We start from the raw sequence: 24,546 nt of genomic DNA, 5'->3' as shown, positions 1-24,546 counted from the left end.
TCTCTGTATTACTTTTAGTTAGATGCATTATATTTCATCCATACATATATTTATTTTAGATCTGTATATCTTATTACTTTCCATACTTTGAAGAAAATTTAGTCTTGATAGCTATTTTGAGGTAGAATATATAATTTTTTTGAACAAAAAAATGCCAAAATCTTGGATCTATACTTTTTTAGCAATTTCACGGTTTGACAAAAAGATTGTTTTCCGTAAAGAATCAGAGCCTTCTACAGCTAACTTGCAATCCAATAATTTTCTTAACAATTATATTTAAAAACATTACTTTTTCATGATTCTCACAATATTAATTACCTAACATAATCAACTTATTATTAAAATTTCACGCAATTCTTGATGTATTAACATACTAGGTAGTACAATGATACTGGTTAGTTAAGTAAATTGCGGATAATTTTGCGGCACGTAACTTCAATTCACCTTAAGCAACGCCAAGTTGAAAGGCAAGTCCTTATATGGGGCTTGGCTGACCGTTTACGTAGCCTACCTATCCACAAACTATCCCGAAGACAGTTTCACCTGCAGGATTTAAATTTGGCATTAAACTTAATTTTTGCAAAGAAAAGAATCTGTTTTATAGTGGTGCATATATATCTATGAGATGTGGCTGAGGGCTATTGAAAATTATCACTCTGTAGACTAGCAATTGTTCTCTCCTGGCTGCCCAGAGTCTGCAAAAAACTCTTTTTTGTCTAATTTTCTGTCAGTAGGATTCTCCAGAATGAACTTCAAATGTTACATACAATATCATCAAATATTGTTACGCAACATATGGTTTAGCTTATTTCCTACTTTAAGATTAAAAATTCATGTATATTATTTCATATATATGTATTGTATATATTATGTTCATATTATAAAGTTCATGATATTTAAAATGTGCGTCAAGTAAATTTGAAAATTGTTTAAATGTATTTATTGCAGTAGAAATGACAAGAAACAAAAAGTTGTATGCCTTGATAAAATGGCAGTGCCTCAAGTCGACAGTAACCCAAATAAATCTGGTTTCCAACTGCCAGAAGTGAATGCATAATAAAGTCTTTCTTTACCTGAAGTTGGGAAAGTCTTGTCTCTACTGACTTCGCTGGTATGTCAAATAACAGAAATATCGTACTTCAATATTGACAAGTTTCTATACTTATTTTAAAAGTCCAAATTGTGCAACCAATTTTAAGATATTGATAATTAAGATTAATAATTCTGTCACATATTTGTTTAAAAAATTAAAACTAAAATATGATCGGAAGACCAAGGACCTGTAAAACGACATTTTTACATTTATTAAAATTGTATAATTTGCTACAGCCTGATTTAATTCTAAATAAAAATTGAATCGTAACAAATATTATATATTTTTATCCTATCTTTCACAATTAAAATGTATTTAATATAGCACTATTAAATAATAACTTGGTTGGGTACGAAACATTAAGTAATTTACTTGATCTCTTTGGTTGTCTTGTTTCAATATTTTTATTTACCGTTCCTTTTCTTCAAGAATAATCATAGTTTTGCTGTAGGAAACAAAATTTTTCATTTTATTACTTTATTTTCAGACAGAAGAAAGGTATATTTCACACGAAGTTGTCATCTCGAAGATTCAAACTGAAGGTGCATTTTTAGTTTAGATTTTTTATTCGTACATCACTTACGAGATAATAAAACTCAATGTTGGCGTGTTAATATAATCGTACATTTAGAAATGACGTAATCTTGAAACCTTAGTAGACGCAAATTGTTACAACCATATAAAATATCTTGCTATAACGTGAACTTGATTTAGATACAACTAATCCGAAATTACTTTTGTAAACGTATTCACTTATAACGTTTCAATTATAAATTTCTATAACTTCATTCGTTTCAACGCCCACCATCTTGGAACTTTATTAAAAGTACCTTTTTAAAAGCCATAACAATAATTTTGAATAAATGCTGCTTTAAAATACTTGAAAATATTGTGAAAAATGTCAATTTCGATTTATCTTGGAAAATACTAGAGATAAAACTGTTTCCAAATGCGAATGACCACCATCTTGAAACGTTTTATTGGTTAATATTGGCTGACGAATTCATCCAAACTTTGTAAAAATATTACACTAACAAGTTTAGTACGTTACATTAAGAACTATGTTACTTATCATGTTGAAAATTAATTCCGTAATGTTGTACACAAGTTAAAACTTTGTACGAAAGCCAGCTTGAAACCACTCAAAATACGCGTTAGAAAAAACATTATGTTAAATGACCTTATAGTTATAAACATTTCTTTTGTTTTCCTATATAATAGACATTAAATTATATATAACCATTCCCTTTTCAGACTTTAAATTTCCACCATCTAAAAACCTTAAGTGATATCGTAACAAACGAAACATAAGATTTGTTTCTAAAAACGTAATATATTTATACCGTTCGTCAATTACCGCTGTTGGTAATTAGTTGAGTTAATATATGTTTTCGAATGTCAATGGCCGCCGCCTTGATAATATTTATTGGTTAAGAGTGACTAACGAACTCATACAAGATATTAAAAGGTACTGCCTCTGTACCAAATTAGTTACGTATATATATATATATACAAAATCACGTAATATATATATATTATATACATTAACAAAGTACGAATATATATATATATATATATATATATATATATATATATATATATATATATTCGTACTGTGGTGGTTTTTCTATTCTGGGGGTTACGATCGGAGAAAATAAAAAATCACAACACAGTCACCTGTCTGATGAGACATGTTCTAAGATGATTCTGAACAGGTAAATACAGAATTATTTCGCAATTTCTTCTTCCCACCTTTGTAGCTTCACACTTACACAATCTTAATTTGTATCTCCCTATTTCTTTTATATTTCATTCCCCTTAAACCGACGTAGTAATTTCTTGGTCGATTGTACATAATACATTTTTTTACTGTTTTGTAATCGTTTGGGTTCATAAATTCAATCTGCAGACCAGCCCAGCTAATTAGCCTAAAAGAATAACCCTGAGACTGTCTAAACAAATTCTAGCCACCACCTAGATCATCTCTCTCCCCTAAGCTCGAAATCCAGAGTATTTAAAAGAGCATTTACTAACAGATGTTTAGTTGAAAGATTTGAGAAGGTTGTACTAAAATAAAAAAAAAAATTGGTAAATACTTCTTTATTATCGAATTTGTAACATATATATTAAGAGTGGTAAGTAAACAGAGCTGAAGTGACGTGTTGCGACAGCTGTTAAGCGATAAAAATGATACAGATGACCTACAATATTGGTAACATGACTGTGTACAATATTGTTAACATCGTAATAGGACATACGTTAGCTAAAAGAATCATAATTTTATCATGTTTACTGACCGTTAAACAGAAAACACAAGCGGACTCGTATAGCCCCCCATCTTCTTAAACAACGTACTTTACGGCTTATATGTGGCCCGCTCCTCTTACAATGGTTAAAAACTGATTAAGCTGCAGTACTGAAATTCGGTAACATAAAATTAGCATAAACTTTAGCATCTGAAATATGTCATCTTTTATTTCAAACTGGCAACAGTTTTTAAATTATAATATCAAATTTCATGCAAGCAAATGTTTTAACTATGCACACTACTTTAAAAACGTGTACAATTCAACAACAAAATCTATCTTACAAAGCTTTTGCAGAACAACAATAAAATAAGTGTTGTATGTGATATTACCATAAATTGTTTAATAATGATCACATATCATTATAAATATTTGTTTAGAAAACTAAAAAACCTAAGGCTAAAATCTACATTACTTAGTTAAATGTTAACGCTACAAACATTACTATGTTGTATTTTTGCTGCTGAATTCCTTGATTACCAAAAGTGTACCATAATGCTAACTGGAAAGTTGTCATTACTCAGAATATAATAAAAATGTAATTCTAATGGCATAATTAAATGCAGTACTGTACATGGATAAACTTTTGGATGCACTGGAAAACATATCGTGTAATATTGTTGATATCTTCATGATGTCGCGAGTTACATTGTATCATACAAAGCTAATACGATTTCTTTATTGTGTTCAATTATATTTAGTTGATAGTATATGCAAATTGAGTTGCCAAAACTTAACTGTTAAATTGATATTTGAAAAATTTGGATGTGTAACTTAAGGAAACACTTGGGAATGGTAATGAATTAATCTCTGTATTATACTGATCAAATCCAAAGAAACTACACACTTTGGGTTTTTTAAAATTATTCAATTACTTGTACTGAACTCAAAAGTGTTTCAAAATACTGTACGTTGTAGTAAAATAACCCAGTTCAAGCTGTGGAGGAGGCATATTACACTGGAAAATGTTGGGTTAATTTACAATAGGTATTGCAATGAACAAGGACAAGTTAATGTTACAAAAATGCGAGATATTTTAAATTCTGCATACTCGTAAAAGGTTTTTTTATCAATCACACGTTATTTTCTCCATATTTTTTCCTCCAAATACGAAATTTAATGCTGCAATTGTGGTGAAAATTATGATCCCATACGTCGTGCCCATAGAGTGTTCTTGCGCAGATCTACAGGACTTACACAAACACTTTAAAATCCATCTCTCCGTCGAGTAATGTTAACGGAAAAACAATATGCTCAATGTGTCATTGGATTGAACCTATTTGTATACTATATCTTAGCGCTAAAAGCTATGGTCGGTTGAAATAGCTTCTACACATGTAAGTACATACTCGTCAGTTGAATATAAGAAAATATAAGAAACAGCTTCTCAGTAAAACAAAACAAACTTTATTTGCTTCCTCCCGATTATAATCATTTTAATTTTCAAGTTACCTAATAAAATAAAAACATTCGCCATCATAGCAAAAATATAAATTAAAATAATTAAGAAATATTTTAAAAACTAATATTTAAATAAAAATAAAATTATTAGTAGCTTCACAAAGTGAGATATTTTGTCATAAATTTAACAATAAAATGTTTATATTAGTTATGTATAATAGGGGTTTAACTTTGGGTACTTACTACTCTTGGTCCATTTACTTGTAGACCGTCCATGCCAATCCCCGTAAATATACGTTAGGAGTTTTATTTTGATTAATTTCTTATATTCTGTTGTAAAACGTTTTTCCATTCTGTACACATACAAAAACTGTGATGATTTGAATTCAGTTCCATGATATTTTTTCAGTTTTTTGAAGTAAATCTCAATTGATCTGATATCGAATTCTTGTTATTGCAAACCCGGTTTTCTTTTATGAATTATTGAAATTTCAGATATAAAATAACAAACATCTAAATAAACATGTACTGGTATGATATTCTGAATCACTATGTACCGTTATACTGGCACATGAGGGGTTAGCTTTGAAATTTACTTTTTTGTGAAGGTTCAAAAAGGAAAAGAAAATCTTCTGAAATAAATAAAGTTCAAACTAAAATAAAACTTCTTCTTGAAAATAATTACTGGATTTAAAATTAAAATTAAAACTTCTTGATGACTTTTAGGTTCAAACTTGTAATATATTCGTCAATCAAAAATGTACAAAGTTCTTACAACTTGTCTTTTATTCAATTTTCAAAATTCAAAACTTTCACACTCTAATCTGATCTGGCAATTCTTCACTTTAATTTATCTTCAAAATTCTATTTTATTTTGTTACTAATTTTCTTTACTTTACTTTAACTATTACTTCTTTTCAGTGTTAGAATTTATATCTGTAACAACCACAAAACTCTTTTAGTATTTTTACAAAAAATTTTATATACATGTGCTCACTGCACCAACAAGTTTTATATTGCACAGATCAAAAGGACAAGTTCCACAAGTTCCTAAATTCCCATTAAATTTAATTTTTACAATATTTCTTTCCCCAACATTATTCAAAATAATTAAGAATGAATATTGACTGGACTCCAGTTAAAAGGTTCACTTACCCGCAGGTTCGATGCCGATTAGCCAAAACGTAACTCTAAGCACTTCAAAGACTATACTCGTTACTCTTGTCATTGGCAACTGTTACAATAATATTTTTAAGTATTTAAGTAAATATTGAGCAGTGCAATCGATTAAAATTGATGTTCTTAATGAAACACAGAATAAAAATATTGGTGGGGGATTTCAATATTTTAATATTGTACATTCTTATTAATAACATAAACACAATATCTCTCATATTTGTGTTTATTGTGATTTTATAAAAGTGTATTATTCAACTAGACTATAATACATTTCGTCGTGCTAGGCCACTTAATATGTTAATGTAGCTGATGCCATCTATTGCTAAAGTCAATTAATAATTCCATACCTATACGCAACTCGAACTCGAGTACCTCAATTTTCAAAATTGTATGATCAACGTTAGCAAGCATAACGTTAGCAAGTTATGATTAAAAATTTAAACTTTATTCTTCAATATTGGAGAAAATCGCTTAGTAATGTAGGTATGAAAGAATTATTTATACAATTTCAAGGATTTGGGCAACGCTATATAAATCATTGATTAAGTATTAAATCCATCTAGTTTTAAAATATATTTTTATTGTACCATTGTTATTCATTTAGGACATGAAAAATACATCCAAGGCCTTAATTTATATCTTATATTACACAATAAAATATTATATCCTAATGTAATAATATATTACATAATAATATCCTGTAACAAAATATTTATTCGGCTTTCTTTTCTAACTCAAATAAAGTTTAACAATTTACATAGCCTTTGCGATGCATAGTGTACCGTTGGGAAATGTTCGGAAAGCCTTTCAGAGTTTTAGTAACTTATCCTATGAATTATTTCCCAAGACACTATAGAATTTGCTCCATTGTGAGAATGGTAATGATTATGTATATTTACAATTTAATATCTATACTGAAATAGTCTATTTAGACTTAGATCTGAGATACGCTAATGCACCATGAGGAGAGCACAAGGTACTATAGGTAAAATATACGTACACCCAACTATATCCTTGTTATTACAATCCACGCCATTCAAAATAGCAAAAATATGTAAAAATGTAACAAATAATCAAATGGTTTACATAAAACAGCATGATATAATAATAATTGTGTAAAAAATCATTAATAAAATATAGTGAGAGCAGAGGAGTTGTTTATATAGCGTAAGGCAGCATGGGGCAGATTCTTATCCAGTTTCCTGTTCATTACGTGTTCCCCTTGGTATAAAAATGTTCAGTAGATAGCCAAGAATACTTAATAAATCATAGATCAATTTAATTAATGAGCTATCTAATTGTTATTGTTTCCACTATACATAAAGTTTGAAGATAAAGTCCCGACTGGTTTAGTAAGAATCTAATTTTTGTTATATTTTTATCAGCCTTGGCACCGAAAGCTCCCATGTGATGTTAGCAGCAATCTATGGACGCATACACTTCCCACCATATAAATGTTTGGTGGAGTATTTAACACTTGAAATGCCATAGAATTGTATATGTGATTCATGAAATTGCACAAGAAAAGCTAAGAGCAGCTTTACGTGGTTATCCATGCCATGTTATCTATCAACAATTGCAGTTAAATTAAAATTAATAATAATAGTACAGTTTATTTCAATAGACAGAACTTTAATAAATGAAACATCAGATATCTTTGTATATATTCAATGTAATGTGGTATTGTTTCTTTTCAACCAAAATCATTGATTGTTATTTAAAATAAAAATTCAGTTATTCAACAAATTAAAAAAAATATACTGTTTCTCTAACACTTTTTATAATTTGAAAATAAAACTCAATATTTTGGAATTCTCTAAATAAATCAAATTTTCAACTTAAAAAGAATGAAATAAAATCGTTCCATCCGCTTCCATCTCGCATTAACACTAATAATCTTATTGTAAGTTCTTATCCTAAGCTATGTATTTTATCTGACAATTAATAATATGCATTATTACAATCATGTCCATGAAGCTTCTTTATAAGGAGCTTGAGGAATCACACTAACTGCATTCAAAATTGAATGTCTCAGAGTATTATATAATGTCCATTTAATAATAATTACTATATAATGATATATTTTTACAACGTAAAAGAAAGTTTGACAATTAAAATTTCTCAACAATAAACCGATGAGACATTATATACATGTAATTAAAACTGCCCATAGTTTAAAAAATCCATTTAAAACATAAATTGCTTACAATGTTGTATATTGGTAACATCTTTGGATGCCAAAAAAAGTAAAAGTAAAAAATGCGTGAAAACTACTGTTGGGTCCGAAGACAACACAGTCCTCTTTTTTTTTCTTTTTTTTTTTTTTTTTTTTTTGTTTGTTTTTATCCTCTAATTTCGATGTTAGGCAAACAAATAAGTGAAAAAATCTCACTACCCATATTGTGCAAGTTACGAGTACTACTATATTTCTCATAATAATTGCAATATCAAACATCGATTCACTCACGACCATGACTTGCTTCGTACCCTCCCAATACTATATTTTGGCAATAATAGACTTTAAATAAAAAAAATCTCCAAACACAAATAATTGTTTGTTTTTCTTATAACGGTACAAGTTATCGAAACTACTAGTATTGTAGTTTGTAAAGTACGTTGTTGGCAATAAGAATAAACTTGGGGACAAGATGTCACAATAGAGGAGTCCAAGAACCAAACGGACAACAGCTGGCACAGAAGTTCTCGGTCGTATTTCCCAACGGAAGTTTCTTATCTTGTTCGTCCATTCACTTCTCCTCTTGTTTGATTAGTGGAAACTTAGTTAAGACATAGACCTGCCCTATATTTTATTCTTATATTAAATTTACTTGACATTCGCGTTAATTTTGTACTCATTTATATTTTGTTTTTAAAGAATACTACATTTTGTAATATGGTGAAGTACGGGATCTACTGTTGAGGACTTTTTTCCGAACATGTTTCTATGGTGTCGAAGTCTGAAGTTATTACACTATCGATGTGTCTGCTATAATGTACCTGTACATCTAAGCTGATAAATACAGCCATACGAGAATCGTATATTTAAGTTTTTCCTATCCTGGACATGATTACTTTTACAGTTTACAATGCGTGATGAAATTGCAATCTCAATTTTAATGCCTTATACTTGTTGTTAGTTGCTACTGTTAAGTTAGCATCTTTTGGTAGTCAAAAAGAAATACTTCAGTATTCCTAGTAATCTGTTTGTAGCTACTCACATACACATTCACAGTTTCCCCATCTTCTTTGACATCCCTCCAGTAATTATTCTCTTCTGGTAACCTTACTTTCCTCCTCATCCCCTCCTGCCTCCTTTTCTTCCCAGATCTTCATTCTTTCCTCAATGAGCAGGTCAATCGGGATCGCTCCAGTGACAGCTATGTCTGCGTTATAAGGTCCCGTATCTTTTCTCTACATTGAGTAGAACCTTTCTTTGAGCAACCATCACTTTCTTCTTCCTTCCTGTTTCTAACTTCTTTCCCTCCTAAACTCGCATCCGTAAAACTTCACTTTTTCAGCTTTTCCTGTTCGGCCTGTCTTCAACAAATACTTTTGGTCTTTTCAACAATTTCTTTGACATACTTTTCAAACAACAACTTCGTTCCTACACTGACTCCGATATAATTCATCTCTTTTTTGTACCGAATCATGTCATATTTAATATTTAAATTCGGAGGTATCACGCGTCTTTCTTTCAACATAGTTTTTATAGTCTTTGCCTTCGTAAAAGTTAACTTCCTTCTTCCCGTATTCATTTTCCCTCTCCACCACCGTATTTCCACGTTCTGCCAAATTTCCAATAATTCTCTTCTGACTAGCAGCAACACTTCATTTGCGTATGCAATAATTGTAACTCTTTCACCCATGTCTGTTCACAGCACCGGACCCATTCATCCTGTAACTATCGGCGTATTTCACCCCGCTGCATCCGCATAGCTAAAGTGACTTCTCTACTTCTCCAAAATTTGCCCTCTTCAAGCCTTCTCTTACGGTGCAACACATAACCTCTACCATAGCGCCCAATCTCTCTTCAGTTTGGGTCTTCAATCTTTCCATTTAATTTTTTGTTGCTATCTTATGGCTGTCAATAGTTTTTTTTTCGACCAGTCCCTTACCTCTTTGCGACGGCCGTGAATTAAGTAGCGGGTCGTTTCCTTTATAATTCATAATATATTGGTCATTCCACGAATCTTCCTTTTTGAATTCCCGCTCTGGCTCACATTCTCCAGTACTACTATTCGCGGCTAGGAGTAGTTGCCACAACATACACTGGGTACCCTGTGTGTATGGAGAATGTTGAACTCCCCATACTTATTTTATTTCTTCCTTTCACATTTTTTTAAGAATTCCCACACATTCTCGAATCTGTCCTTCTGTTCTCTCCTCCTCGCCTCACCACCCTTTCGCATTCTTCCCATAACCTCGTATTTTCCAGAAAACATACTTTTTTCTGCAATACGAACTTTAAACCATTACCTTTAACAAAAAAAAAAAAAAAAAAAAAAAAAAAAAAAAAAAAAACAATTCAACAATCTAAATAAATTAACTATCCACAAATTTCCTACTTCCAACTAAATTACTCAGAATTAGTGTATTATCGATCCAATGTTCTCTGCCTGCACAGAGAAAACAAAAACACACACAAAATGTTTATTTAAGGTTTTAAGGGTCACCGGTAGATGGGAACTAAAACCGTCCAGCATAGTCACATGCGTTAGAAAACCTATGGGATTTCTGTCAGATCCAGAAAATTTAAAAAGACTGCTTTTCTCTAGGCGAGGCTGCTTACTACAATTGATCCCTGGTGATGTACATTTCACTTCAGAAGCAACCACTAAGCTTAGGCCCGGAGCTCACATACGAGGAGTCACCACTTAGACGTTCCCAAGCACCCCGACCATAGTACATGGGAGAGACCCCAGCACCCCCCGCAAGGAGCTGGGCTCGAGTTGAGGCCAATTCCTTTGGATAAGCCACAGGGAACCCGGATTCCCAATCCAACGCAGTATTTAAAAAAAAACACCCACGCTTGCTTCTCTCATTTTAACGGACCACCACTTGGTAGTCGTAAGTCTCAAGTTTAGGTTCTGCAATTTATGGTTGATGGTAAGTATTAACCAGGCCCTAAAATCGGCTTTTGAAAGTGAGGAGGGTTTTTATAAGAGGTTGTGATTAAATAGGAGATAGAGCTTATAGGAGGAGATGTAAAAGAAATGTTTATAGCACATATATGATTTATTCTCATATTTTAACAACTATAGATCTTTTACTTTACTGGCGAATATGTATTCTTTTTCAAATCTCTTTATGTTATAGAGAATTGAAAAACCTATACTCTTGAGAATGTGAGAGAGTGGGTACCTTTGGTCCTGTTATATACGTAGTGAATAAGGACTATGTTTGCAAGCATACTATCACATCTCCGTTGTAAGAGTGCATTTAAATATTCCACTTTCTCCATCGTAAGATACCAAATGGAAATTTCAGATGTACTTATCAACTCGATATTGATTATATTGATAGTAAAGATTGTTGATAAAAAACATTATTCCTTACCCAGATTTTAGATTTCATATAAGTCTTATTATTAAATGATCATACTAAACCTAACTATATAATACTCGTATATGACTTTCAAGCAACAAGCGTTATAAAAATATTCTACACACATATGAAAATCACAAGATCCTCTCGAGTTCATGTGTGAAATCAACACATTTCGCATCTTAAAATATGGAAGAATATTTATTCCTTCTTAAATCACTACTAGATAAAATCCATTATCCAACATTATATTTTATCAGTTAATGATTATCTTTGTAATCTGTGCAGTTATTGGTAGTATGTCAAGGTATTTCTATATTTGAGTTTTCTTTTATTTACTGAACGTTTGACCATACATAGTGACTTTCTGTCGATAATGTTAATCGTACATAAGTGATACAAAGCAAACAAATAGAATTTCCTTAGAAGTATGGCAATATAAAAAAAACATAAAATCAAATATGAGATTACACAAGTTGTTATGTTGATATGTTTATAAATAAATTAATCTTATATGGACTCTACATTAGTGCAGTCATTGAAGCATTATTGCTCCGAATTTCTTTACTGTGAACCGAATTGCATACAATTTTGGAATTAGGTTCATCTTACCCCTAACTTCAAAAAGTGAAAATGATTTAAACTCCGCAACCACCCTAGGGGTGGTTGCCACCCCTTCTCGGGGGTGAATTTTCTTTTTTCAAAGTAACCTCGGATATCGATAGAAGGCTTAATTTTAAGCAAAAAAATCATCAATAAAAATTTTTCTAAAAATCCAATACTTTTCACGTTTTTCATCGGTCTTTTGCAAATATCTCCAAAAATGTACGTTTTTTTATGCAAAATTGTACAAAGAACAAAGTTGTAGCATGTAAGTAAAAGAAAAATTTGGTTTTTTATAAAGTATTCTAAGTGCAATATTAAGCTAGATATTAAAGATCAAAGCAGTTTTTTTATTTTGTCTTAAATTTAATCGATGTGGTCAATGCCATCTAGCGGCGAGCAGATGCATTTTAGGCATTCTAATAAAAAGGAGTTTTGTAGTGCTTGAAATAAGCTTTAAAATGAGCACTATTTAAAAGTCTTTTTGAACGTAAAATAAGTGAGCTGTATTGCAAATAAGAGGAGCATCTAATGTTTTTTTCTTTTAAATCAATGGGTTTCATAAGTGCCATTTTCCACCTAAATTAAAATTAATCGTATTCCGCCTAGAATTAACTTTATTATGAAGAGTGTGATAGATTGTATCAGTTTGGCTGCTTCAGGACACATATTTTTCAAAAAAAAATCACGATTAAAAATAATTTCAAATTAAAAAAAACCACCTTTTACCATAATATCTCAAAAGTGACGACAGATTACGTATAAAAGTGTAGGGATGAAAAATTTAGGTATTTTTCTGACAAACAATTTGGTTTTTTTGTTTTTTCTGTCAAACACAAATTGACAGACATATGATTGTTTTAAAGAGCGCGTGGCAGCGCAATCACAGCTATCTTAAGCCCTTTAACCATTCATCGTTTGAGAAAAAAGGGTTTTTTAATATATATTGCAATAAAGGATGTTGTAGCTCTCTTAATTACCTTTACAATGGTTTTTAATAAATTGTGATAGCATGAAAATTGAATGGAGTTATGGTCCAAAAAATTATATCATAGTTTTTCTACTTAGTAACTGAAAATTTCGGAGTGTGGAATATTTGGAGCAATGTGAAAGTACGCAGTATAATAGAGACCCAAAACTATTTTAATGTGTATATATATATATATATATATATATATATATTATATATATATTATATATATATATATAGATATATATATATATATATACATAATATGGCTCATATATTTTGGAAACGTAGGCATAAATACATTACCAACGTTCTTATATCTATATATAACACATTTGAGTGAACTTTATATAATTTGTAAATATTTTATTCAATAAATGGCAATTTTTTACTCTAAATTTAAATTATTTTTAAATATGTAATCATATATATTTACTGTTTTAATTTAGGGGTATTTTCGAGAGTGTGGAATAATATTTAAATCCTTTTCATTTTATCAAAAAAAATGTTTTTACAAATTTTTTATCAAGGGGTAGTTTTCAAGGGTTGAAAGGGGGTTTAAAAATTTGATAATTATTATAGAGAGAGTATAAAATATTACTTACTCTATACTTACATCTTTTTATGTCATAACAAAGTATTTTTTTTGTGATTTTTTTTCAATTTAGGGGTTGTTTGCAAGGGTTTTAAGATTTTCAAGGGGTTGAAAATGATTTTAATATGAGGTAATTGTGTTTAGAAAACACTTTACAATTTCACTACTTACTATTAGACATGTTTAATAGCGATTAAAAATGGCTCAATGTCAATTTTTCCATTAAGGGGTTGTTTACACCCTTAAAAATAATAGGCGGAGTTCAGATCATTTTCTCTTTTGAAGTTAAGGTTAAGATGAGGCTAATTCCAAAATTTCATGCAAATCGGTTCACAGTATAAAAAATTCGGAGGTAAGACCGTATTTTTCGCTTCAATGACTGCACTATATATCTGGGATATGAGTCGAAGTAAATACATCATTAACGAAGGCATTACTGCTGTTTAATACATGTACCGTAAGAGTATGAAATAAATTACCTCCCGCTAAATCTCACATAATCAGGTGATATAGTGTATTGGTAGAGTCAGTATGGTAAAAAGTTAACATTTTTATTTTTGTTTAAAGTTATATAAATAAATTTGACTACAAGATTGTTTGACATTGATAAGGCTCCCCTTATACGGTAAGGGGGGTTCCTCATAAAGCAGTATGAGGAACGGTGAAACTCTAAGGCTAAACTTGTATTTGAAGGTTAGAAAAGTATGCTGATATAACTCATTTAAATCAATACAACAAAATGTAAAGTGCTATTGCTTTTATGTTATTACACTAAATATCATTGTTTCATTAAATTGGATCCGGAATGGCGGTCGAATTTCTTTAAAAATTGTGATTCTTGCTTATAATAAATAATAATCTCGGGACGTAAAAATAATAAAGTATTATTAATTTTAAACCTTATGTACCCTTGTAAAGATTAATATCTATAAATCAACTATCTAATTTCTTGTGGCGCGTGTTGATTACTATCAATGGACGCTTAGAGACTGAAAATGTTTAAGTAGCCTTGATTTCCCTTAATACCAAAAGGGTAAATTTTCCTGTAAATTTGTCACAATCTTATTTTACGATGTATTTTAATAAATTAGCTAAAGAATATTAGTTCTCCTGTAAATACAGAAAGAACCCCAAACTAAGTTTTTCATAATATAAGAGAATGAATTAAATGGGGATAAAGGTATAAAAAAATTAAAAAATAGTAGTAACATGGGCTGTAATGTAAGACTATACCTTCTAAGGATCAATTTCCCTTAAATATTAAATATACTACGTGGGATATCCTCATTCATTCCGCATAACATACATAATACAATACCTAAAATGTCGCCTTTCAATTCGATTACTGTACCGCCGACACAAGGAAGAAAATATTTCGACAGTATTTGAAGAGACTAGCGGAGATAATATGACAGCCAGACTTTACCAGGTGTCGCGTGTCATCTGTCAAATCAGCTGTTCAGATATTATCGGTTTACCTCGTTCCCTGTCAATCACAACCGTGTTGTGGTAATATCTCTAACTCTATTGTGTGGATTATTGAAGGCCGGTTATCTGGAAAAAAGGACGAGTATAACGCCCTTGTGTACAGTTAAGTAAGTGTTACAGTTATTAATGTCCGTTCGTGTTTTAACAAAATGTTCATTGTATTTAAAAAATACGCCTTTATTGAAGATTTTAGTGTTCTATACGAATTAATAATGGTGAAGTAATAATTCTGGATCTTTTCCAGTGTCATACTCGCTTAATGTGGTTGCGAACTTCACATCGTGAACTGACAACATAGTGAAATAATGATGAATCTGCAATTCAACACAAGTGACAGCTAAAGTCAGGATTGACCGAGTGCTATAATTATTCTGCTAATGAGGTGTCAATGACAGCCAAAATGTGATTATCAACTGTCAATCCGGTTGTATTGACACTCGAACATCTCCCATGAGGTAAACCCAAAACTATTAGTTTTTCTAACATCTTTCTTAGTAAGTTAATACAATTAGTACAAAACTAATTTGCAGACAGTAAAAAAAATAATAAATACATTTTTAAAACCTTATTTTGAATTAACAACCTAGTACAATTAAATGTAGATGCACATGTTTAACTAAGACATCTTAGTAAAATGAAGAATAAAGAGCACTATTATATCGTTATTGTTATTTCCTGAAGATCTTCTATCGATCATAAATACATTGCGATGTAGAATTTTGTTTCATATTGATGATATAGAGCTCCGTCAACGTGAAATCGTTTCGTCATATGTTAATTCCATCCGATCTACATTGGTTTCAGTTTGTTTTTAATTGGTACAGTCACCATATCAGTAAATGTAAAACATTTTCTGTTGAACACTATTGTTTTCTAGTATTGTGATATTTTAAGGCTATTACTTGTACAGACTATTCTAAGTATCGAAAATCATATTCATAATCAATCATATTCATATCATTCAATCATATTCATAATCATATTCAATCAAAAATCATATTCTTCATCAAGAATAGGGAAAATGTAGAGTAAGAGTACACAAACGCTTATTGTTGTACACATTCTGCTCTGTGACAGTGTTGCTTTTTAGACCACATTAAACCGATGCTTCTACCAGTCCAGTCCATTCTTCGTGACCATTTGTCCAGTCCACCCTTCGTCGTGGGTCGTGTGTCCCGCATGTCCAGTTCACCAGTCCGGTACGCGGTACGCTTATTCGTCACGTTGTCTGTCCTGCACGTTTATCTGTCCAAACTTCACTTCAAGGAAACATGAGCACAAATTTTGTATGCATTAACTATGAAACACCATTGTTACATGGATTAAAATAAACAAAAATATGAATATTGTTCAAAAATATAATTCATTACAAGTATAGATGGTGTGACAACTTTAAATATAGTAAATAAACATAAGTATGACAAAAATCTACATACTTTGTGATTAAAATGGAATATAATATAAATTTAAATATTAAATATTATAAAGACAAATATTAACATTAGAACAAAAATAGTTTACTCTGTCGAGAATGTCATTTACTTGTCTACTTTGAAACACATATTGGCTTTATTGGTCAAATAAAACCGTTTAAATTAATTATAGAGTTAAAACCATGATAATATATTTGTTTATCAGTAATCTGAAGTGAATGCAGTTAAAATAATAAATGTAACAAATAAGAACCTTTCTACAGAAATAAATATTTAACGAAGAGGAAAGATTTAATCCTGGAAACGTATGTTATACTTGTAACATAAACATATGGCCAATGTCCTAAGTCCTACTAGCCCTTCAAATGATCATTCGCCAATAATAATTGCAAATAAATAATAAATGATCTAAAGCTAAAGGTTTGAGATATTAGGTATAAGGTCTGAGCGTCTCATAAGATAAACAAGGGCGACTTCAGTGGAGTGAAAGCGTGTTATGTATTAATGGGACAGGGAAATATGAGGCTTTCAGCGTAACTGAGTGCAGCTGTTCAGTGCAGGGCTCGTCTATCTTTGTGTTTCCTATCTTGTTGGTCCGAGTATGAGTGGCTGACTGGCTATGAAATAGTTATGGATATTCAACATACAGGATGAACTTAGAATCGCCTATCTTCTCCTCGTCTACTTTTTTATAATTGGAAATAATTTCGTTGTGTCGTTGCAGTCACTTTTGTAACAAATACTGGTGTTACGATGGTAGACTTTGGGCAAGATATTTAATACATATAATTTGAGCATTGTTTTAAGAGCCAAATAGACATTAAATTTACATAGTTTTATTATTTGGCAAGGAACTTGTGAATGATTGTAATCACTTCATCCTTACCAACCGTTGCCAGTGCCATTGAGGTTGTCGGGGACTGGCTCTGCCTTAATTAATTAATTTATTATTAGTAAATTTATTAGTAAAGTTTACATTATGACAAGCTGAAGAGTAAACATATGATACGACAATTTGTTATATAAATTATGCTACCTTACGTACCTCAGATGCGAGTACACGTAAGCGTAGTAGACGACCTTTAGCGTAAAAGAATTAACAAATAGACTTAAGACCTTCAAGGCAAAACAAGCTTTACTTGACAAAAAAGTAACATGAGACTTCCAATCAATATAGCTGTTCACTATGACACCAAAACACCTTGCTGAAGACGCCACTTCTATGTCTTTGAATTTAAAAGTTTCCTCGGAGGTGGATAGTGTAGAAATTCATAATTTGACTTTTTGACTGGTTTAATGACTCCATTTGAAGAATACAAAATGGTTGGCTTCATTTGAAGTTAAAGCTAATGCATTTTTGTGGTCGGCTACTTTGAATTTGCAACTGTTAGTGTAGTGTAGTGTCGTCAAAAAGAGAATGGATGACGCTTTTGACAAGGTATGTGAGAAGTCGTTTATGTATAATAAAAATAAAACTGGGCTCAATACTGAGCCCATGACGATCGGACCGAGACATCACCATCAGGGCAAACGACCCGCTGTTTTCTAAATCTTAAGTAGGAGCATAGACAATCTTTAGCCCTACTCCTAATTCCACATTAGTGTAACTTAGATAAGAGTAAATTATGATTAACGCAGTCAAATCATAGGATGCAACTTGATCTCCTCTCTCAAGCGACTGTAACACTGGTTCAGTCAATGTATGAATTGCATGAATTTGCTATCCAAACTGGCATTTGTCTAAAGTCACATATTTTCTTAAAAGATTTACTAGTCTTGTTACGAATATTTGTTCAAAGATTTTCGATCAATCAGGCATGATTGCTAACAAACGATAGTTGGACATATTTGTTTTTCATAAAAGAAAAATAAAGATATGATTTAGTGTATTTTAAAATACTCGTATTAGAGAATAATCCATTATTTTATTTTACCCTTACCCTTGAAAATTATTTTTAAACTACTGGCAACATTAATTAATGATTCATTTGAATTTGGATTATTGGTTATCATGTTTTTAACTCCATAATTAATTTATGGAAATCGGCTCGTAGATTGTTACATAAAACTCTGACACTCTTAATGCAACTAGTCATAGCCTTTTGGCCAATCTCTAAGTTATCTGAAAACTACCATGATATTATAGACCCACTGATTTGCAGGAAAGACTCCTGAACATCATTAATGTCTCTTACAGTTGACAACGCGAGCATAGACCGGTGTTGTATTTTCATTTTACCATTGCTTGTCGGAGTGTCTTGAATAAATATAAACAAAATAAGAAACTCTGCCAGTAACTGGTAGCAGACTCTACACACATTCAGAAACAACCGGGCGATAAATAAAGCAAATTATCGTTCAGGATTTTGGATTATTGAAAGTTCTCAGTCACTCCAAAGATGATGGCACTCTATTTACACCCTGTACAGTTAAAATAATGCAGTATAATTACGAAAAAGGGCTAGATTTATTGAAATTCACTGTGGAAAACTGCGCGGAACAAAGTACACTGCGGCCTGGGATGGGACCCGCCCAACGCAAATGGTAACTAAGTTATTGGGACAGGATGTAGTAACTACATTGCGGGAAACATACCCTCTGTGAATTGAGTTATAACTGACACGTACAGTAATATTTTCCAATAATCTATTCTTCCTGCAATAGGTGTTCTATATGATAATTTCAATTTCACTTGCACTGTGAAAATGAAAGGTTGCCTTGAAATATGTTAAGTAATGCCACAAGGACTATCGCTAAAATATTACTGTAATACTTCGTAAAATATGTAGAATATTAAATTATTTAAAAGTAACTTTTGCTCCATTTGCCTAACGCTGTAATCTTCCACATTTTATAAAATATTATGTAGTATGTGGCTTAAACCCCTATACTCATTAAAACTATTTAACGCTACAGTGTGTATTTATACATATGTTCAATGAACAATCATGTAATAATTTACATTTGTATCGATGATTCTTCAGCTATTTTCCCCTTGGCTTTATTTGTATGTTAACCAGAGGCTCACGGGAGCCAACCAGAGGAGCAAACTGTCTTGATTCAAATGCCACATCCCTTAGTTCCTGGGAGAACACCACGGATGTTCTGGACCCTGTCATCGCAGACCACTGCCCAGTGGTTATTGAGGTGAACCTGGAGGAGGTAAGCGACCATGATACTATTAACTAGCAAAAGCATTACATACATAGTGTAAAGATAGTTAAGGATGAATTACTTCCAAGTTTTAAGATTGCATTGCAAAACATTGCCTGGGAATTTGTCTATTGTGGCGCTGCTGGCGTTCAGGTTGTTTTTGAATATTTCTTAAGCAGCTTTAATACAACTTTTGATGCAATTTTTCCAATAAAACATGTGCCAAAAACTGCAAAGAACTGTAAACCGCCTGTGAGTTTTGGAAGATCAAAGGAATGGTATAGTTAGAAGCTGGCTAATATTCAGAAAAATGTTGTTTTTCTTCATGACAGAAGTAAAAGCCCTAGAGATACTGATAAAATGTATCCCCTTTACCTGAAGACAAAAAGATATTATCGGCTGAGTGTTGATGCTGCCATGTTGTACTCATGGAGACATCCAACCCCTGTAAGATGGCCTGGGATTTAGTCAACCGGACGCGCAAGAACAATCCAGCTATGAAATGCTCAGCAAGTCCGGATGTGTTCAACTCCTTTATACTGGGAGAGGTTGATAGGATTGTCAGATCCCTGCCGTCGTTGCCTGACAATAGTGCGGCATCTGCGCCTACAGTGGACCACAGCAATGAGATGTTTAATAATCTTGTGGAATGGGAGCGTGTCTCTTCAATTCAAAGTTTTAAAAACTCAACCTGCCAGGATGTATACATCTTCTGCTAAAGTCCTACCTCCAGAATAGACTGCAGGTTCTCGCAGTGGGAGGAGCAACATCTTCACCTCTACCTGTGAAGCATGGTGTGCCACAAGTCTCAATATTAGGACCATTACTTTTTCTCATCATAATAAATGATATAGGTTTGAGAGGGGAATTTCTGCTGTTTGCGGACGACTACATTTTTTCGCAGGGGTAAGACACCAGAAGAATCCATCAGCCTTGCGAATGTTGTCTTTGATGAGGCAGTGGACTGGTTCTCTACACACAAGCTTTGCCTTAATACAGAAAAACCCCAACGTATGGTATGCAGCCTGAAACGAAATGTAGATACCGAAGCTAATGTAAAGATATTGGGCTTCACTATAGATACAGGGCTGACGTGGAGCGGCCACATCAACAATGTTTGCAGCAAGCTGGCAAAAATAACCTTCCGCCTCAGAAGACTTAGAAACATGCTATCTGAGGCAGATTTGGTCACGATCTACTATGCCTTGTTTCATAGTCACATTAGATGTGGACTGGTGCTCTGGGGTCACGCGGCGGGCTGTGGAGCTATGCTTCTCCTTCAGAAAAAAGTACTCCGTATAATCTCATCCGCTGGTTATCGAGATCACTATGCTCCAATTTTTCAGAGACTATTTTCGGCCAATATGTTCTTCAGAGCTTGGTTTATATAAGAGAGAATTTAGACTCTTTCCAATCTAGAGCGGACCCACACTCTTAAACAATACCCACCCACAATCTCCGTGGTTTAAACAATAGGGACTTACCCTACTGCCGGCATAGTAGGACAAGGGACTGTTTCCCAGTGTTGGCACTCAGGATGTTTAACAAACTCCCTGAGACCGTTCAATGTTTTGATAAAAATGCGTATGAAGTTAAAATTAAATTATGGTTACTCTCCAAATCATTTTACTCTCTTGATGAGTTTTTTTGCTGTTTAGGTGGAGGAATGGACTCAGATCTCGTGTAGTACCGCCATCTTGCCTAGAGTTTTATTTTAAATAATATTTATTATAGTTATTTATTTAGTTAATAATAATAATATATGTCCAATGACGCAATCTATCCAGCTAGTCTGGTAAAAAATGCAGTATTCAAGTAAGTATAAGTATAACTTAGTACTTATTTCATGTCATGACTTCGGTATTCCTAATTGCACCAGCGTCACTAGGATGTTGAGAGAGGGAGCCAACCAATGGATGACAACAACCGTAGCCAGTTGGACACGGAGACGTTGTAGGCTAAACATACTCTCGGCAACATGATGATACCAACATTGGCTGAAATTCAGTTATCTGTCCCAAATCACAATACTTTCTATACGGTGATTTAATACTAATTTTATTCATAAATTGTTATCTACAATAAGAATCAGTTTACTACGTTGTCCCGCAACTTATCAAACTATCCGAATCGAATTTCACATTGATAAGATATCGGACTCTATATAAATACATCTATCTAGGCAAATGAGTTTATCATATCTGATATCTCTCTCTTAGGCATTTGTGATAAGACAATGTATAATTTATTATGTTACTTGATAGTTCCTATCTCGAGGAATGTTTTTCATTCGTCCGCTGTAGTGCTCCGTAATGAAGGCCAGAGGTAATTGTGTGGTACCGAAACAAGAAATGCTATGTAATATTTTTGCATTGTAAAGACTATTTTTCATAGTTTAAATTTCTATTCCAGTACATAACTTGTTATTTTGCTATACAAGGAGTCAATTGTGTGTCAATATCAGATTTCAAACGCTGCTCTAAGAGAAAGGTGAACTGGAGCTAAACTCAACATTCACATTGAACCAACTCTTCGCATCACAACTACGTGTAGTTAATTTGTCTTGGAAACAATTAAGATTTGTGGGCAGCTAGCAGAGTCTGATCCTAACATTGTTTGAACCTTTTAAACTTATTTTTGTTTGATTTAATTAAAACAGATTTAATTTTAAAGTCCTCCAATAATGAATGATATTGCTATTGCTATTAACTGCAAGTTACGGTTTCATATAAAGTGCTTGTTAATTCATTATTAATGCACGTAAGTTTTTAATTTTAAACTAAATTACTTTACGTCAATAACTGTTGTTTTTATAACTATAGTGCATCATAACAGGAATTTATTTCCTATTTAAAGCTAGCTAAACATAAGTTACAACGTAACCAAACATCATAAATTATATTAGCACAACACTTAATAATAAATGAATTAAAATTATTATTGATTAAATAGAAGATATGACAAAATCCCTTTAATTAGAAACTGTACATAATACTTGCATCTTTAACTAGTATTCTCTTAGCCAGTGTTTGTAACAAAACATGAATGACTTGTATAATATAAGATGCCGGATGTAAAACTCTACCTTTAGGGACTTCTGTGTGTCAGAAACCCTTTGATTCCCTATTCATAAGCGGAACATGACTTAACTAGAAGGAATACTTCACTGTGCTCCCTCGAGACAAGACATTCTTCTGTTCTCTTTTACAGTTTTGTTCAACCTTTATTTCCTATGTTCTTGTGTCTGCAGAGACTTCAGCGCTTAAAAGGTTGAATGTGCATTACAGTAAATAGTTGCTCAAATAAATAATAATAAATTTAAAAAAATCTATAAATAACTTCATAGAATAGTTTAAAAATTGCAATAATCTCTACAAGCCAAAACAAACATTTAATAAAAAAACATAATAAATTAATTGTATTAACGAATTACTTATTAATAATTATATAAAATAATTAATACTAATTATTTTATATAATAATAGTATTATTATATAAAAATATAATGGTCTCCCTCTCCCTCCCTCTCTAGCGCGCGCGCGCGCGCGCGCGCGTGTGTGTGTGTGTGTGTGAGAGAGACTCAATAGCGTAAAAACACTGGTGTGATTGTAATGATATTTTAAATGGACATTCTTAGTGTCCCTTATAAATATATAGGCCTATTAATATTTCAAAATCTCTAAAAAATTTATGAGTTATTATGAGTCTATTAAGTGTAATAATTTGTACTATATAATTTGTTTAAGACTGCCCAAACATATGTTTAATTATTTTATAATTATTTTAAATTTTATTTATTTTATACTCTTGAAAACATAGAATAAGGTTAATAGTAGCACCAATTCCTATTCCAACATTTTCTGCAACCACTGAACACAGAGTAAGAAAATATGCAGATAATAAACAGTTTTAGTAAAAATAGAGTTTAACTGTACATAGAGAGATCCGCAAGTGTCACAAAATATCTTTAAATAATTTTTTTAATTAGTTTAAGTGCACTTAATTAACCAGTTTGAAAAATAATTAATTATATTTGGTGGGGTAGATAGACCGGAGAACGCTTTCTCATATCACTTAAAAATTTTGTAATTAAAAATCAATTCAGTAATATCAGATTCAACCGGACTTTAAAGAACAATCCTTGAACTTGCTAGATATAAATGCACGAAGGAACCGAGGTTTAATTATCTACAGATTTTCTTTAGGCTGAGCGTAAGTGAAGTTTTTCCATATTTGAGTGAACGGATAAGCCTTGTTCGGTGGCACCTCCCTCGCTACCTATTGTTATTCAGATTTTATTATCATATCATATATTTATTTTATGTCAGTGTGTCATTTAAAATGAAATATATTTGCCATGTGCCATTCTATCTCCATAATACCATATATTTAAAACTTTTAAATCCTCAAGCTACGAGGAAACATGAATATAATTTGTGTGCAATTTCAAAAATATTAATGCTATTCATATAAAGACAGTTTCGATTACACAGGTTTGGACACAGGCGTCACACCAGATTTATTAACAAGAATCGGTCAACAGCTTCCACTAGTATTGTCCTATGTTCCAAATATATTAGTACTACACCTGGCCATCGGATATTGCTGTTAACATTTAATCCAGAGAGGCTTTCCGTGTTTTATTTTTCCTGCTGAATTAAAAACTGACCATCAAATTTGGATGACTCTAAAAATATAGATAAACGTTATGTAACGAGTGGGGGGGCCGATATTGCAAACATTTGTTAAGGGCATAAAAATGTAAACAATCTCAACAATCA

This window comes from Homalodisca vitripennis, chromosome 2 (genome assembly GCF_021130785.1).
Source record: "Homalodisca vitripennis isolate AUS2020 chromosome 2, UT_GWSS_2.1, whole genome shotgun sequence".
NCBI lineage: Eukaryota > Metazoa > Arthropoda > Insecta > Hemiptera > Cicadellidae > Homalodisca > Homalodisca vitripennis.
Note: the sequence above shows the minus strand (reverse complement) of the source record.